Raw genomic sequence first — 9,813 nt, forward strand, 5'->3', positions numbered from 1 at the left:
TTTTTTTTTGTTTTTTTTTTCTTGCTATTTCTATGCTCGGGTGGCCTCCGTTTCATGGTTCATGGACTTCGTATTTTTGGAACGGAGCCGATCGGTCACGTGGGTCCCACGCCTCGCGTACGAAAACAAAGGAGGTTCTGTGTCTTTTAAGACATACAAGCAATAAGCATGGACAGTATTTCGGGTGCGATCATACCAGCACTAATGCACCGGATCCCATCAGAACTCCGCAGTTAAGCGTGCTTGGGCGAGAGTAGTACTAGGATGGGTGACTCCCTGGGAAGTCCTCGTGTTGCACCCCCCCTTTTTCGTTGTCCGTTTGCGTTTTTTTAGATTTTACGTGCGGTTTTTTTTTGTTTTTTTTTTCTTTCTTGCTATTTCTATGCTCGGGTGGCCTCCGTTTCATGGTTCACGGTCTTCGTATTTTTGGAACGGAGCCGATCGGTCACGTGGGTCCCACGCCTCGCGTACGAAAACAAAGGAGGTTCTGCGTCTTTTAAGACATACAAGCAATAAGCATGGATAGTATTTCGGGTGCGATCATACCAGCACTAATGCACCGGATCACATCAGAACTCTGCAGTTAAGCGTGCTTGGGCGAGAGTAGTACTAGGATGGGTGACCCCCTGGGAAGTCCTCGTGTTGCACCCCCCTTTTTCGTTGTCGGTTTGCGTTTTTTTAGATTTTACGTGCGTTTTTTTTTTGTTTTTTTTTCTTTCTTGCTATTTCTATGCTCGGGTGGCCTCCGCTTCATGGTTGATGGTTTTCGTATTTTTGGAACGGAGCCGATCGGTCACGTGGGTTCCACGCCTCGCGTACGAAAACAAAGGAGGTTCTGCGTCTTTTAAGACATACAAGCAATAAGCATGGATAGTATTTCGGGTGCGATCATACCAGCACTAATGCACCGGATCCCATCAGAACTCCGCAGTTAAGCGTGCTTGGGCGAGAGTAGTACTAGGATGGGTGACCCCCTGGGAAGTCCTCGTGTTGCACCCCCCTTTTTCGTTGTCCGTTTGCGTTTTTTTAGATTTTACGTGCGGTTTTTTTTGTTTTTTTTTCTTTCTTGCTATTTCTATGCTCGGGTGGCCTCCGTTTCATGGTTCATGGTCTTCGTATTTTTGGAACGGAGCCGATCGGTCACGTCGGTCCCACGCCTCGCGTACGAAAACAAAGGAGGTTCTGCGTCTTTTAACACATACAAGCAATAAGCATGGATAGTATTTCGGGTGCGATCATACCAGCACTAATGCACCGGATCCCATCAGAACTCCGCAGTTAAGCGTGCTTGTGCGAGAGTAGTACTAGGATGGGTGACCCCCTGGGAAGTCCTCGTGTTGCACCCCCCTTTTTCGTTGTCCGTTTGCGTTTTTTTAGATTTTACGTGCGGTTTTTTTTTCTTTCTTGCTATTTCTATGCTCGGGTGGCCTCCGCTTCATTGTTGATGGTTTTCGTATTTTTGGAACGGAGCCGATCGGTCACGTGGGTTCCACGCCTCGCGTACGAAAACAAAGGAGGTTCTGCGTCTTTTAAGACATAAAAGCAATAAGCATGGATAGTATTTCGGGTGCGATCATACCAGCACTAATGCACCGGATCCCATCAGAACTCCGCAGTTAAGCGTGCTTGGGCGAGAGTAGTACTAGGATGGGTGACGTCTTGGGAAGTCCTCGTGTTGCACCCCCCCTTTTTTGTTGTCCGTTTGCGTTTTTTTAGATTTTACGTGCGGTTTTTTTTTGTTTTTTTTTTCTTGCTATTTCTATGCTCGGGTGGCCTCCGTTTCATGGTTCATGGTCTTCGTATTTTTGGAACGGAGCCGATCGGTCACGTGGGTCCCACGCCTCGCGTACGAAAACAAAGGAGGTTCTGTGTCTTTTAAGACATACAAGCAATAAGCATGGACAGTATTTCGGGTGCGATCATACCAGCACTAATGCACCGGATCCCATCAGAACTCCGCAGTTAAGCGTGCTTGGGCGAGAGTAGTACTAGGATGGGTGACCCCATGTGAAGTCCTCGTGTTGCACCCCCCTTTTTCGTTGTCCGTTTGCGTTTTTTTAGATTTTTACGTGCGGTTTTTTTTTTGTTTTTTTTCTTTCTTGCTATTTCTATGCTCGGGTGGCCTCCGCTTCATGGTTGATGGTCTTCGTATTTTTGGAACGGAGCTGATCGGTCACGTGGGTCGCACGCCTCGCGTACGAAAACAAAGGAGTTTCTGCGTCTTTTAAGACATACAAGCAATAAGCATGGATAGTATTTTGGGTGCGATCATACCAGCACTAATGCACCGGATCCCATCAGAACTCCGCAGTTAAGCGTGCTTGGGCGAGAGTAGTACTAGGATGGGTGACCCCCTGGGAAGTCCTCGTGTTGCACCCCCCTTTTTCGTTGTCCGTTTGCGTTTTTTTAGATTTTACGTGCGGTTTTTTTTGTTTTTTTTTTCTTTCTTGCTATTTCTATGCTCGGGTGGCCTCCGTTTCATGGTTCATGGTCTTCGTATTTTTGGAACGGAGCCGATCGGTCATGTGGGTCCCACGCCTCGCGTACGAAAACAAAGGAGGTTCTGCGTCTTTTAAGACATACAAGCAATAAGCATGGATAGTATTTCGGGTGCGATCATACCAGCACTAATGCACCGGATCCCATCAGAACTCCGCAGTTAAGCGTGCTTGGGCGAGAGTAGTACTAGGATGGGTGACCCCCTGGGAAGTCCTCGTGTTGCACCCCCCTTTTTCGTTGTCCGTTTGCGTTTTTTTAGATTTTACGTGCGGTTTTTTTTGTTTTTTTTTCTTTCTTGCTATTTCTATGCTCGGGTGGCCTCCGTTTCATGGTTCATGGTCTTCGTATTTTTGGAACGGAGCCGATCGGTCACGTCGGTCCCACACCTCGCGTACGAAAACAAAGGAGGTTCTGCGTCTTTTAACACATACAAGCAATAAGCATGGATAGTATTTCGGGTGCGATCATACCAGCACTAATGCACCGGATCCCATCAGAACTCCGCAGTTAAGCGTGCTTGTGCGAGAGTAGTACTAGGATGGGTGACCCCCTGGGAAGTCCTCGTGTTGCACCCCCCTTTTTCGTTGTCCGTTTGCGTTTTTTTAGATTTTACGTGCGGTTTTTTTTTCTTTCTTGCTATTTCTATGCTCGGGTGGCCTCCGCTTCATTGTTGATGGTTTTCGTATTTTTGGAACGGAGCCGATCGGTCACGTGGGTTCCACGCCTCGCGTACGAAAACAAAGGATGTTCTGCGTCTTTTAAGACATAAAAGCAATAAGCATGGATAGTATTTCGGGTGCGATCATACCAGCACTAATGCACCGGATCCCATCAGAACTCCGCAGTTAAGCGTGCTTGGGCGAGAGTAGTACTAGGATGGGTGACGTCTTGGGAAGTCCTCGTGTTGCACCCCCCTTTTTTGTTGTCCGTTTGCGTTTTTTTAGATTTTACGTGCGGTTTTTTTTTGTTTTTTTTTTCTTGCTATTTCTATGCTCGGGTGGCCTCCGTTTCATGGTTCATGGTCTTCGTATTTTTGGAACGGAGCCGATCGGTCACGTGGGTCCCACGCCTCGCGTACGAAAACAAAGGAGGTTCTGTGTCTTTTAAGACATACAAGCAATAAGCATGGACAGTATTTCGGGTGCGATCATACCAGCACTAATGCACCGGATCCCATCAGAACTCCGCAGTTAAGCGTGCTTGGGCGAGAGTAGTACTAGGATGGGTGACCCCATGTGAAGTCCTCGTGTTGCACCCCCCTTTTTCGTTGTCCGTTTGCGTTTTTTTAGATTTTACGTGCGGTTTTTTTTTCTTTCTTGTTATTTCTATGCTCGGGTGGCCTCCGCTTCATGGTTGATGGTCTTCGTATTTTTGGAACGGAGCTGATCGGTCACGTGGGTCGCACGCCTCGCGTACGAAAACAAAGGAGTTTCTGCGTCTTTTAAGACATACAAGCAATAAGCATGGATAGTATTTTGGGTGCGATCATACCAGCACTAATGCACCGGATCCCATCAGAACTCCGCAGTTAAGCGTGCTTGGGCGAGAGTAGTACTAGGATGGGTGACCCCCTGGGAAGTCCTCGTGTTGCACCCCCCTTTTTCGTTGTCCGTTTGCGTTTTTTTAGATTTTACGTGCGGTTTTTTTTTGTTTTTTTTTTCTTTCTTGCTATTTCTATGCTCGGGTGGCCTCCGTTTCATGGTTCATGGTCTTCGTATTTTTGGAACGGAGCCGATCGGTCATGTGGGTCCCACGCCTCGCGTACGAAAACAAAGGAGGTTCTGCGTCTTTTAAGACATACAAGCAATAAGCATGGATAGTATTTCGGGTGCGATCATACCAGCACTAATGCACCGGATCCCATCAGAACTCCGCAGTTAAGCGTGCTTGGGCGAGAGTAGTACTAGGATGGGTGACCCCCTGGGAAGTCCTCGTGTTGCACCCCCCTTTTTCGTTGTCCGTTTGCGTTTTTTTAGATTTTACGTGCGGTTTTTTTTGTTTTTTTTTCTTTCTTGCTATTTCTATGCTCGGGTGGCCTCCGTTTCATGGTTCATGGTCTTCGTATTTTTGGAACGGAGCCGATCGGTCACGTCGGTCCCACACCTCGCGTACGAAAACAAAGGAGGTTCTGCGTCTTTTAACACATACAAGCAATAAGCATGGATAGTATTTCGGGTGCGATCATACCAGCACTAATGCACCGGATCCCATCAGAACTCCGCAGTTAAGCGTGCTTGTGCGAGAGTAGTACTAGGATGGGTGACCCCCTGGGAAGTCCTCGTGTTGCACCCCCCTTTTTCGTTGTCCGTTTGCGTTTTTTTAGATTTTACGTGCGGTTTTTTTTTTCTTTCTTGCTATTTCTATGCTCGGGTGGCCTCCGCTTCATTGTTGATGGTTTTCGTATTTTTGGAACGGAGCCGATCGGTCACGTGGGTTCCACGCCTCGCGTACGAAAACAAAGGAGGTTCTGCGTCTTTTAAGACATAAAAGCAATAAGCATGGATAGTATTTCGGGTGCGATCATACCAGCACTAATGCACCGGATCCCATCAGAACTCCGCAGTTAAGCGTGCTTGGGCGAGAGTAGTACTAGGATGGGTGACGTCTTGGGAAGTCCTCGTGTTGCACCCCCCTTTTTTGTTGTCCGTTTGCGTTTTTTTAGATTTTACGTGCGGTTTTTTTTTGTTTTTTTTTTCTTGCTATTTCTATGCTCGGGTGGCCTCCGTTTCATGGTTCATGGTCTTCGTATTTTTGGAACGGAGCCGATCGGTCACGTGGGTCCCACGCCTCGCGTACGAAAACAAAGGAGGTTCTGTGTCTTTTAAGACATACAAGCAATAAGCATGGACAGTATTTCGGGTGCGATCATACCAGCACTAATGCACCGGATCCCATCAGAACTCCGCAGTTAAGCGTGCTTGGGCGAGAGTAGTACTAGGATGGGTGACCCCATGTGAAGTCCTCGTGTTGCACCCCCCTTTTTCGTTGTCCGTTTGCGTTTTTTTAGATTTTTACGTGCGGTTTTTTTTTTGTTTTTTTTCTTTCTTGCTATTTCTATGCTCGGGTGGCCTCCGCTTCATGGTTGATGGTCTTCGTATTTTTGGAACGGAGCTGATCGGTCACGTGGGTCGCACGCCTCGCGTACGAAAACAAAGGAGTTTCTGCGTCTTTTAAGACATACAAGCAATAAGCATGGATAGTATTTTGGGTGCGATCATACCAGCACTAATGCACCGGATCCCATCAGAACTACGCAGTTAAGCGTGCTTGGGCGAGAGTAGTACTAGGATGGGTGACCCCCTGGGAAGTCCTCGTGTTGCACCCCCCTTTTTCGTTGTCCGTTTGCGTTTTTTTAGATTTTACGTGCGGTTTTTTTTTGTTTTTTTTTTCTTTCTTGCTATTTCTATGCTCGGGTGGCCTCCGTTTCATGGTTCATGGTCTTCGTATTTTTGGAACGGAGCCGATCGGTCATGTGGGTCCCACGCCTCGCGTACGAAAACAAAGGAGGTTCTGCGTCTTTTAAGACATACAAGCAATAAGCATGGATAGTATTTCGGGTGCGATCATACCAGCACTAATGCACCGGATCCCATCAGAACTCCGCAGTTAAGCGTGCTTGGGCGAGAGTAGTACTAGGATGGGTGACCCCCTGGGAAGTCCTCGTGTTGCACCCCCCTTTTTCGTTGTCCGTTTGCGTTTTTTTAGATTTTACGTGTGGTTTTTTTTGTTTTTTTTTCTTTCTTGCTATTTCTATGCTCGGGTGGCCTCCGTTTCATGGTTCATGGTCTTCGTATTTTTGGAACGGAGCCGATCGGTCACGTCGGTCCCACACCTCGCGTACGAAAACAAAGGAGGTTCTGCGTCTTTTAACACATACAAGCAATAAGCATGGATAGTATTTCGGGTGCGATCATACCAGCACTAATGCACCGGATCCCATCAGAACTCCGCAGTTAAGCGTGCTTGTGCGAGAGTAGTACTAGGATGGGTGACCCCCTGGGAAGTCCTCGTGTTTCACCCCCCTTTTTCGTTGTCCGTTTGCGTTTTTTTAGATTTTACGTGCGGTTTTTTTTTTCTTTCTTGCTATTTCTATGCTCGGGTGGCCTCCGCTTCATTGTTGATGGTTTTCGTATTTTTGGAACGGAGCCGATCGGTCACGTGGGTTCCACGCCTCGCGTACGAAAACAAAGGAGGTTCTGCGTCTTTTAAGACATAAAAGCAATAAGCATGGATAGTATTTCGGGTGCGATCATACCAGCACTAATGCACCGGATCCCATCAGAACTCCGCAGTTAAGCGTGCTTGGGCGAGAGTAGTACTAGGATGGGTGACGTCTTGGGAAGTCCTCGTGTTGCACCCCCCTTTTTTGTTGTCCGTTTGCGTTTTTTTAGATTTTACGTGCGGTTTTTTTTTGTTTTTTTTTTCTTGCTATTTCTATGCTCGGGTGGCCTCCGTTTCATGGTTCATGGTCTTCGTATTTTTGGAACGGAGCCGATCGGTCACGTGGGTCCCACGCCTCGCGTACGAAAACAAAGGAGGTTCTGTGTCTTTTAAGACATACAAGCAATAAGCATGTACAGTATTTCGGGTGCGATCATACCAGCACTAATGCACCGGATCCCATCAGAACTCCGCAGTTAAGCGTGCTTGGGCGAGAGTAGTACTAGGATGGGTGACCCCATGTGAAGTCCTCGTGTTGCACCCCCCTTTTTCGTTGTCCGTTTGCGTTTTTTTAGATTTTTACGTGCGGTTTTTTTTTTGTTTTTTTTCTTTCTTGCTATTTCTATGCTCGGGTGGCCTCCGCTTCATGGTTGATGGTCTTCGTATTTTTGGAACGGAGCTGATCGGTCACGTGGGTCGCACGCCTCGCGTACGAAAACAAAGGAGTTTCTGCGTCTTTTAAGACATACAAGCAATAAGCATGGATAGTATTTTGGGTGCGATCATACCAGCACTAATGCACCGGATCCCATCAGAACTCCGCAGTTAAGCGTGCTTGGGCGAGAGTAGTACTAGGATGGGTGACCCCCTGGGAAGTCCTCGTGTTGCACCCCCCTTTTTCGTTGTCCGTTTGCGTTTTTTTAGATTTTACGTGCGGTTTTTTTTTGTTTTTTTTTTCTTTCTTGCTATTTCTATGCTCGGGTGGCCTCCGTTTCATGGTTCATGGTCTTCGTATTTTTGGAACGGAGCCGATCGGTCATGTGGGTCCCACGCCTCGCGTACGAAAACAAAGGAGGTTCTGCGTCTTTTAAGACATACAAGCAATAAGCATGGATAGTATTTCGGGTGCGATCATACCAGCACTAATGCACCGGATCCCATCAGAACTCCGCAGTTAAGCGTGCTTGGGCGAGAGTAGTACTAGGATGGGTGACCCCCTGGGAAGTCCTCGTGTTGCACCCCCCTTTTTCGTTGTCCGTTTGCGTTTTTTTAGATTTTACGTGCGGTTTTTTTTGTTTTTTTTTCTTTCTTGCTATTTCTATGCTCGGGTGGCCTCCGTTTCATGGTTCATGGTCTTCGTATTTTTGGAACGGAGCCGATCGGTCACGTCGGTCCCACGCCTCGCGTACGAAAACAAAGGAGGTTCTGCGTCTTTTAAGACATACAAGCAATAAGCATGGATAGTATTTCGGGTGCGATCATACCAGCACTAATGCACCGGATCCCATCAGAACTCCGCAGTTAAGCGTGCTTGTGCGAGAGTAGTACTAGGATGGGTGACCCCCTGGGAAGTCCTCGTGTTGCACCCCCCTTTTTTGTTGTCCGTTTGCGTTTTTTTAGATTTTACGTGCGGTTTTTTTTTTCTTTCTTGCTATTTCTATGCTCGGGTGGCCTCCGCTTCATTGTTGATGGTTTTCGTATTTTTGGAACGGAGCCGATCGGTCACGTGGGTTCCACGCCTCGCATACGAAAACAAAGGAGGTTCTGCGTCTTTTAAGACATAAAAGCAATAAGCATGGATAGTATTTCGGGTGCGATCATACCAGCACTAATGCACCGGATCCCATCAGAACTCCGCAGTTAAGCGTGCTTGGGCGAGAGTAGTACTAGGATGGGTGACGTCTTGGGAAGTCCTCGTGTTGCACCCCCCCCTTTTTTGTTGTCCGTTTGCGTTTTTTTAGATTTTACGTGCGGTTTTTTTTTGTTTTTTTTTCTTGCTATTTCTATGCTCGGGTGGCCTCCGTTTCATGGTTCATGGTCTTCGTATTTTTGGAACGGAGCCGATCGGTCACGTGGGTCCCACGCCTCGCGTACGAAAACAAAGGAGGTTCTGTGTCTTTTAAGACATACAAGCAATAAGCATGGACAGTATTTCGGGTGCGATCATACCAGCACTAATGCACCGGATCCCATCAGAACTCCGCAGTTAAGCGTGCTTGGGCGAGAGTAGTACTAGGATGGGTGACCCCATGTGAAGTCCTCGTGTTGCACCCCCCTTTTTCGTTGTCCGTTTGCGTTTTTTTAGATTTTTACGTGCGGTTTTTTTTTTGTTTTTTTTCTTTCTTGCTATTTCTATGCTCGGGTGGCCTCCGCTTCATGGTTGATGGTCTTCGTATTTTTGGAACGGAGCTGATCGGTCACGTGGGTCGCACGCCTCGCGTACGAAAACAAAGGAGTTTCTGCGTCTTTTAAGACATACAAGCAATAAGCATGGATAGTATTTTGGGTGCGATCATACCAGCACTAATGCACCGGATCCCATCAGAACTCCGCAGTTAAGCGTGCTTGGGCGAGAGTAGTACTAGGATGGGTGACCCCCTGGGAAGTCCTCGTGTTGCACCCCCCTTTTTCGTTGTCCGTTTGCGTTTTTTTAGATTTTACGTGCGGTTTTTTTTTTGTTTTTTTTTTCTTTCTTGCTATTTCTATGCTCGGGTGGCCTCCGTTTCATGGTTCATGGTCTTCGTATTTTTGGAACGGAGCCGATTGGTCACGTGGGTCCCACGCCTCGCGTACGAAAACAAAGGAGGTTCTGCGTCTTTTAAGACATACAAGCAATAAGCATGGATAGTATTTCGGGTGCGATCATACCAGCACTAATGCACCGGATCCCATCAGAACTCCGCAGTTAAGCGTGCTTGTGCGAGAGTAGTACTAGGATGGGTGACCCCCTGGGAAGTCCTCGTGTTGCACCCCCCTTTTTCGTTGTCCGTTTGCGTTTTTTTAGATTTTACGTGCAGTTTTTTTTTGTTTTTTTTTCTTTCTTGCTATTTCTATGCTCGGGTGGCCTCCGTTTCATGGTTCATGGTCTTCGTATTTTTGGAACGGAGCTGATCGGTCACGTGGGTCCCACGCCTCGCGTACGAAAACAAAGGA

The 9,813-nt window shown here is 47.4% G+C and overlaps 28 non-coding genes across 28 annotated transcripts; all 28 read left to right on the forward strand.

The window, feature by feature from the left end:
- The first annotated feature begins 182 nt into the window (after positions 1-182).
- LOC145155618 (5S ribosomal RNA) lies at positions 183-301 on the forward strand. The gene has a single exon (XR_013736049.1). It is a non-coding gene; the product is annotated as a 5S ribosomal RNA (ribosomal RNA).
- Positions 302-532: 231 nt separating this feature from the next.
- Positions 533-651, forward strand: LOC145144694 (5S ribosomal RNA). Its single transcript, XR_013725699.1, has one exon. It is a non-coding gene; the product is annotated as a 5S ribosomal RNA (ribosomal RNA).
- Positions 652-880: 229 nt separating this feature from the next.
- On the forward strand, positions 881-999 carry LOC145153553 (5S ribosomal RNA). Its single transcript, XR_013734054.1, has one exon. It is a non-coding gene; the product is annotated as a 5S ribosomal RNA (ribosomal RNA).
- A 228-nt stretch (positions 1,000-1,227) lies between these two features.
- On the forward strand, positions 1,228-1,346 carry LOC145144372 (5S ribosomal RNA). Its single transcript, XR_013725381.1, has one exon. It is a non-coding gene; the product is annotated as a 5S ribosomal RNA (ribosomal RNA).
- Positions 1,347-1,565: 219 nt separating this feature from the next.
- On the forward strand, positions 1,566-1,684 carry LOC145144847 (5S ribosomal RNA). Its single transcript, XR_013725849.1, has one exon. It is a non-coding gene; the product is annotated as a 5S ribosomal RNA (ribosomal RNA).
- A 227-nt stretch (positions 1,685-1,911) lies between these two features.
- Positions 1,912-2,030, forward strand: LOC145155462 (5S ribosomal RNA). The gene has a single exon (XR_013735901.1). It is a non-coding gene; the product is annotated as a 5S ribosomal RNA (ribosomal RNA).
- Positions 2,031-2,260: 230 nt separating this feature from the next.
- Positions 2,261-2,379, forward strand: LOC145153564 (5S ribosomal RNA). Its single transcript, XR_013734065.1, has one exon. It is a non-coding gene; the product is annotated as a 5S ribosomal RNA (ribosomal RNA).
- A 229-nt stretch (positions 2,380-2,608) lies between these two features.
- Positions 2,609-2,727, forward strand: LOC145153575 (5S ribosomal RNA). Its single transcript, XR_013734076.1, has one exon. It is a non-coding gene; the product is annotated as a 5S ribosomal RNA (ribosomal RNA).
- A 228-nt stretch (positions 2,728-2,955) lies between these two features.
- On the forward strand, positions 2,956-3,074 carry LOC145144373 (5S ribosomal RNA). Its single transcript, XR_013725382.1, has one exon. It is a non-coding gene; the product is annotated as a 5S ribosomal RNA (ribosomal RNA).
- A 219-nt stretch (positions 3,075-3,293) lies between these two features.
- On the forward strand, positions 3,294-3,412 carry LOC145144848 (5S ribosomal RNA). The gene has a single exon (XR_013725850.1). It is a non-coding gene; the product is annotated as a 5S ribosomal RNA (ribosomal RNA).
- Positions 3,413-3,638: 226 nt separating this feature from the next.
- LOC145155463 (5S ribosomal RNA) lies at positions 3,639-3,757 on the forward strand. Its single transcript, XR_013735902.1, has one exon. It is a non-coding gene; the product is annotated as a 5S ribosomal RNA (ribosomal RNA).
- A 219-nt stretch (positions 3,758-3,976) lies between these two features.
- Positions 3,977-4,095, forward strand: LOC145153587 (5S ribosomal RNA). The gene has a single exon (XR_013734087.1). It is a non-coding gene; the product is annotated as a 5S ribosomal RNA (ribosomal RNA).
- A 230-nt stretch (positions 4,096-4,325) lies between these two features.
- Positions 4,326-4,444, forward strand: LOC145153598 (5S ribosomal RNA). The gene has a single exon (XR_013734098.1). It is a non-coding gene; the product is annotated as a 5S ribosomal RNA (ribosomal RNA).
- A 228-nt stretch (positions 4,445-4,672) lies between these two features.
- On the forward strand, positions 4,673-4,791 carry LOC145144374 (5S ribosomal RNA). Its single transcript, XR_013725383.1, has one exon. It is a non-coding gene; the product is annotated as a 5S ribosomal RNA (ribosomal RNA).
- A 220-nt stretch (positions 4,792-5,011) lies between these two features.
- On the forward strand, positions 5,012-5,130 carry LOC145144850 (5S ribosomal RNA). The gene has a single exon (XR_013725852.1). It is a non-coding gene; the product is annotated as a 5S ribosomal RNA (ribosomal RNA).
- Positions 5,131-5,356: 226 nt separating this feature from the next.
- On the forward strand, positions 5,357-5,475 carry LOC145155464 (5S ribosomal RNA). Its single transcript, XR_013735903.1, has one exon. It is a non-coding gene; the product is annotated as a 5S ribosomal RNA (ribosomal RNA).
- Positions 5,476-5,705: 230 nt separating this feature from the next.
- On the forward strand, positions 5,706-5,824 carry LOC145145233 (5S ribosomal RNA). The gene has a single exon (XR_013726218.1). It is a non-coding gene; the product is annotated as a 5S ribosomal RNA (ribosomal RNA).
- Positions 5,825-6,054: 230 nt separating this feature from the next.
- On the forward strand, positions 6,055-6,173 carry LOC145153611 (5S ribosomal RNA). Its single transcript, XR_013734110.1, has one exon. It is a non-coding gene; the product is annotated as a 5S ribosomal RNA (ribosomal RNA).
- A 228-nt stretch (positions 6,174-6,401) lies between these two features.
- On the forward strand, positions 6,402-6,520 carry LOC145148563 (5S ribosomal RNA). The gene has a single exon (XR_013729442.1). It is a non-coding gene; the product is annotated as a 5S ribosomal RNA (ribosomal RNA).
- A 220-nt stretch (positions 6,521-6,740) lies between these two features.
- On the forward strand, positions 6,741-6,859 carry LOC145144852 (5S ribosomal RNA). Its single transcript, XR_013725853.1, has one exon. It is a non-coding gene; the product is annotated as a 5S ribosomal RNA (ribosomal RNA).
- Positions 6,860-7,085: 226 nt separating this feature from the next.
- Positions 7,086-7,204, forward strand: LOC145155466 (5S ribosomal RNA). Its single transcript, XR_013735905.1, has one exon. It is a non-coding gene; the product is annotated as a 5S ribosomal RNA (ribosomal RNA).
- A 230-nt stretch (positions 7,205-7,434) lies between these two features.
- Positions 7,435-7,553, forward strand: LOC145153622 (5S ribosomal RNA). The gene has a single exon (XR_013734121.1). It is a non-coding gene; the product is annotated as a 5S ribosomal RNA (ribosomal RNA).
- A 230-nt stretch (positions 7,554-7,783) lies between these two features.
- On the forward strand, positions 7,784-7,902 carry LOC145153633 (5S ribosomal RNA). The gene has a single exon (XR_013734132.1). It is a non-coding gene; the product is annotated as a 5S ribosomal RNA (ribosomal RNA).
- Positions 7,903-8,130: 228 nt separating this feature from the next.
- Positions 8,131-8,249, forward strand: LOC145144375 (5S ribosomal RNA). Its single transcript, XR_013725384.1, has one exon. It is a non-coding gene; the product is annotated as a 5S ribosomal RNA (ribosomal RNA).
- Positions 8,250-8,469: 220 nt separating this feature from the next.
- LOC145144853 (5S ribosomal RNA) lies at positions 8,470-8,588 on the forward strand. The gene has a single exon (XR_013725854.1). It is a non-coding gene; the product is annotated as a 5S ribosomal RNA (ribosomal RNA).
- A 227-nt stretch (positions 8,589-8,815) lies between these two features.
- Positions 8,816-8,934, forward strand: LOC145155467 (5S ribosomal RNA). Its single transcript, XR_013735906.1, has one exon. It is a non-coding gene; the product is annotated as a 5S ribosomal RNA (ribosomal RNA).
- Positions 8,935-9,164: 230 nt separating this feature from the next.
- Positions 9,165-9,283, forward strand: LOC145153645 (5S ribosomal RNA). The gene has a single exon (XR_013734143.1). It is a non-coding gene; the product is annotated as a 5S ribosomal RNA (ribosomal RNA).
- A 231-nt stretch (positions 9,284-9,514) lies between these two features.
- On the forward strand, positions 9,515-9,633 carry LOC145144376 (5S ribosomal RNA). Its single transcript, XR_013725385.1, has one exon. It is a non-coding gene; the product is annotated as a 5S ribosomal RNA (ribosomal RNA).
- Positions 9,634-9,813: the final 180 nt, after the last annotated feature.

The sequence above is a fragment of the Lactuca virosa genome, chromosome 1 (genome assembly GCF_052849685.1).
Source record: "Lactuca virosa cultivar CGN04683 chromosome 1, Lactuca_virosa_CGN04683_v6, whole genome shotgun sequence".
Lineage (NCBI taxonomy): Eukaryota > Viridiplantae > Streptophyta > Magnoliopsida > Asterales > Asteraceae > Lactuca > Lactuca virosa.